Here is a 4,800-nt window from a genome sequence, read left to right on the forward strand (position 1 = left end):
GCCCATGTCTCGTACCCGTAAGTCATTACTGGTAGAATGTACTCATCGTGTATTTTTCTCTTCATCTTCATACTTGCCTTGCGGCTTCTCATGATGTTGTCCACTGTACCAAAGGCTGCCCAGCCAAGTGCAATCCTTCTCCCGATCTCAGGAAGTAGATCACCATCTCGTGTCAATGTCTTTCCTAAGTATGCATAGCTGTCTACCTCCTCAATGATCTTGCCATCGCGAGTTATTGTTGACTTGTTAACATGATCATTGAACACCACTTTAGTCTTGCCTAGATGCATTTTGAAGCCAACTGGTTTGCTTGTCTTATGGATGTCAGGGAGCAAGACATGAAAAGTCTAGGTGATATGTTGTCACCCTGTCTAGCACCCCTCTCCAACTTGATTTTATCACTGTCCCTATATGTAGTTTCAGAACCGAGGTGGCACCATTGTACAGGTCATGTAAGAGAGTGATATAATCGTGATCAACTCTTTGGTTTTCCAGTGCCTTGAAGAGTGGTGTAAACTCAATGGAGTCAAAGGCCTTCTCGTAATCTACGAAGGCAAAAAAAAGTGGAATCTTATACTCATTTGCCTTCTCTTGTGGCTGACGTACAATGTGAATGTGGTCGATGGTAGAGAAACCCGCCCTGACGCCTGCTTGCTCTCTTGGTTGGAATTGATCCAAGGCGCCTAACATCCTACAAGGCAGGATTTGTGAAAACACTTTGTACGTTACAGGCAAAAGGCTGATCGGCCTGTAGTTCGTAATATCAGCCGTGTCTCCCTTCTTATCAAAGATGATTACCGATGCGTTCTTCCAACAGCTAAGTGATTTGCGAATTTCTGTGAAAAAATTTGAAAGTAACATTAAATTAATCAACATGAGAAAACCGTGTGTGAAAAGCACAACTTGAAAACATTAATTCTGTGCAATCTCTTACTTTTTTTCAAGTGCCAGATATCAAAGTAATGTTTGATGTGATGCAACACTTTATTCATGTGACTGGCGATGGAGATGTGTCTGTCAGATATGAATGTGCTGATCAAAAGACCATAGCCAATCAAATACTGCATGCACTCCTGAAATCCCATAAATTCCATTGCTGTGCTGCTGCCAGCTTGATTTCTCTAAGGTGAACATGAAAAAAACAACAAAAAAAAAGAAACCAAATTATAACATCAAATTCTTGAAACCCTGAAACAAAACCCAGGAGCTACCTGTGAGTTATAATAAACCAATGCTAGCCAAAAAGTAGTAAGGACTGTTGTTGAGTACCCTGAGATAAGTAGGGTGTAGACTGAATAGTGGTAGTTACTACACTCACATTAAGCTAGTTTGCTGGTTATTAAGAAAGGACTGTAAATGTATCAAACCTCCTAAGATGGAAGGAAGTGACTGCATTCATGAGAAAATTAAATCTTTAGAGGTCAAGGGTTTGGGAAAAGTATGTGCATGTTGCAGGTGAAACTCGATTTCATTTCTACTAAGGCTAATTATTTCAATTTGCCAAAGTTTGAGACTTATGATACTGCATCAGACAGGAAATCAAATTTAACCTGCAATGCATACATTATGTTAGGGTTGTAAATTCAGTAGATGCTAACCTGGACCAAAGAAAAATGAATAATCATGGAAATTGTAGTGCAGAAAATGGTATAGGCGCAGTATTTGGCACTATGCCCCATGGAATCATGGCGACCATCTCCTGCTATGGTGATTCCACCCTTGATGTCTTTAACTTTGCTAGCATCCCAGTCTGGTAATGTTGCCAGTAAGAGTAAATAGGAGGGAAAAGTTTGTTCTGCAAAATGACAAGTTGAAAAATGGTACATCTTGAAAATGTTCGAAGTAACAATGTAGGCAATTTTTACTTCTGACACTTAAATACATCAATTTGATAACAATACTTTGCTTTCATTTGCCCAAAAGAAATATGTTACATTTCACGAATTTATTTTTCCATTGGATTAGTGGCTCGATATTGTTAACCGACCAGGGTGTGGACATTTGTATAGTCACCTCACAAAGTATATTTTACTATTTAAAAAAAATGTGTACAGATTGAATAAAATAAATCAAATCATGTTATCCAGATCAATATAAACATGTATGTGTACAGCTGGCAGGAAATAAGATCACACAAAATGTGTAACTGATGTGTTCTAAGATAAATACTACATGTTATGATTGATACATCCTCACTGACCCTTTGACACTTAAAAAATGTGTTCAGAGAGATACATCCTAGACCCATATGGGAGAACATCTGGAAGATCTTTGTGGCTGACCCTCCCACAAGTAAAATGCTGAGACACAAGAGGAAGTTTCCCGCAGGAATCTGAGTTCCAGGAATTAAGGGCTGACTATACCAGGTTTGTTCCTTTCTGCATGCTGGATTGCTACATGTAGTTTTGATGGCTGCTTGTGTTCCAATACCACCAGCTTCAACCATTGGGTTGTCAGCTTTACACACATGGCAAAACTTGAATAAGAGAAGCAATTGGGACAGGAATACAATATGCTTCGGTTCTGTACGCAAATTTGTTCCCTTCATTGATAACCTGCAACAAAGATATATGTACATGTTAGTTGACACATTGTTATCAGATGAATAGGATGTTTTTTTGAGTAACACATGACACAGGCAATGAGCACGTACTGATTATACTTGCTAGGTACACAGCCTTCTCCATCTGTCTCTGTTTCAGTTGTGTCTGTCTCTGTCGCAGAATTATATTCCAAGTCTGAATCTTCTTGGCTTTCACATTCTCCTTCCCCCTCCCCAACATCACTGACATCTGATTCAGAAGCGAATACAGAACCTCCAGGAAGGGTGTCCACCTTCTCTTTACTTTCTTCCAGTTCTCTATCCTTAGTACTTTGGGTTGTAACTGAAACAAAAAATCATGAAATAAAACCAAGAGGATTCTCTGAGTAAATGGTACTAAATGGTTTTGAACACCATCTTAGTGAGGAGCACCTGCACATTGTATGAATTTAAGACTAAGGATACGTACGCACAGTGAAAACCAACAAGTTTACTTTATCAACCAATCAATCAATTTAATTTTTATTTCTATTATTTTTATTTTATTTTTAATCTACCTGTCTGTACATCTGTCACTGAACAAACGTTAAATATTAGAACGGAAAGCAGAACAATAATTGTAAGAGTTTATTTGATCACTTATGTGTAATACCTTCTTGCAGGGCTTCTTACCTCGCCTTTTATACCTTCGACTCTCTCTTTTCCGCCTGCTGACCTGCTCTTCAAGAGTAACAATCCTGTTCCTTAACCTCCGGTTCTCCTTCTCCAAAGTGTGACAGTTCAAACATACAAAGTCCTCCTCCATTACCTCCTCATTTGAAATATTCACCTCTTTCGAGATCGCTCTTTCTGTGAGGTAGTTGCCATCAGTCTCACTCTGTGGCAGCGGCTCATTCGAGGTGCCGAGAGAGCTAGAACTTGGAAAGGCCATTTCTTCGGCGCTTTGTTCTTCTGATTCAACTGAGGATGCAATCGCCTCTCTAATGGTCTAAAACAAAAGAAATCAGTTGTAATAGTGTGCTATAAGGAGAGACGCTCAGGTCACTAACAAATGGCGTCAGGGCTGTACATCTATAGATCGCTTTGATACAGGTTTCTGGTTTGCATTTGGCATGAGCTTATTCGCATGAACACTCGGGAAAACATTCACTCATCGGTCTTCAGCCATCTCTTTGAAGTATGGTGATTTTTTTCCGCGCCCAAATCTGCTGAACGAACGAAATCTTCCCTTTTGAAATGCTCAGAGCACAGCACTGAAGACTGAGATGGTTCCCATTTTGCTCGCTTCAGCTGAACAAAATCCACCCATTTCTCTCTCCTTTTCTTGGCTTCGGGCCGATCTTCGCCGCAAAATGGCAGTTTGTGAAGGGAAATACCTTCTTCTAAATTTCTTTCATTGCTGCAGCCAGCAGCGACACATCTCTTCGGCATTTTGAGGTCAAAAACACTCAAGTTCACTGTTGTTCACTGTAATCAAAACAACGCTGTCGTTCTCCTTTCTATGTCATAGAAAATAATAGCCCCAATCTCCCAATCACTCGGACTTAAACCAACATGGCAGCAATTATGGCGCAATTTTTTAAACTTTGGAAATTTCTAAAAAATCGTAGAGTTGAGCAAATTCAAAAATTTTTTCACTACTGTACTACAAAAATTGCGAAAAATTATTCAATGATAAAAACAAAATTGGGGTTAGGTGCACTTTAAGTTTAGCCAGTCTAAGATGTGAAATTGCGGTCGTTTTATTTTTGTGAAATCCACCGATTAATTCTTTGTTTTCAAGGAGTTTGAGTGAAAAAGTGGAGTAAAACTAAACGAAGTCAAATTTACCCCTCTTATTTGGTACTCCACTTATTAAGAGTAAAGTATACTTCCCTCCAAGTCAACAGTTTTATAGGATTGAAATCCTGTTAATGAAGGCCAGTATCTTTCCACATTTTAGTGAGGGTTAATACGATGAGGCCGCTCTGAATCTTGCTGGTTTTTTCGTTTTCAATTGGACGACGCGGTAAGAAAGAAAGATCATTAATTATCCTCCGCCATCTTGGATAACACACTAGAGAACTAGTGAGCCGCTTTGGTCAGCAGTCACCAGTGCAGCTCTTTACTGATTTCGGCGGGTCTTTCGGCGGTTTTACTCAAGTTTGAATCACAATTGATCACAATTTGTTTTTCGGTTTGTTTACTATTTACATGCTGATCCTAAGCAAGGAAATGCTTACAAGAACTCAAGCAAAAAGGTAAGCGTTAACTGAAGT

The 4,800-nt window shown here is 39.3% G+C and overlaps 1 long non-coding RNA gene across 1 annotated transcript; it reads right to left on the reverse strand.

Moving 5' to 3' along the window:
- Positions 1-885: 885 nt before the first annotated feature.
- Positions 886-2,756, reverse strand: LOC138035994 (uncharacterized). Its single transcript, XR_011129799.1, has 4 exons — positions 2,654-2,756; positions 2,201-2,555; positions 1,599-1,795; positions 886-1,121 (listed from the first exon to the last, which is right to left on the reverse strand). It is a non-coding gene; the product is annotated as an uncharacterized lncRNA (long non-coding RNA).
- Between the last annotated feature and the right edge of the window lie 2,044 nt (positions 2,757-4,800).

This window comes from Montipora capricornis, unplaced genomic scaffold (assembly GCF_036669925.1).
Source record: "Montipora capricornis isolate CH-2021 unplaced genomic scaffold, ASM3666992v2 scaffold_446, whole genome shotgun sequence".
NCBI lineage: Eukaryota > Metazoa > Cnidaria > Anthozoa > Scleractinia > Acroporidae > Montipora > Montipora capricornis.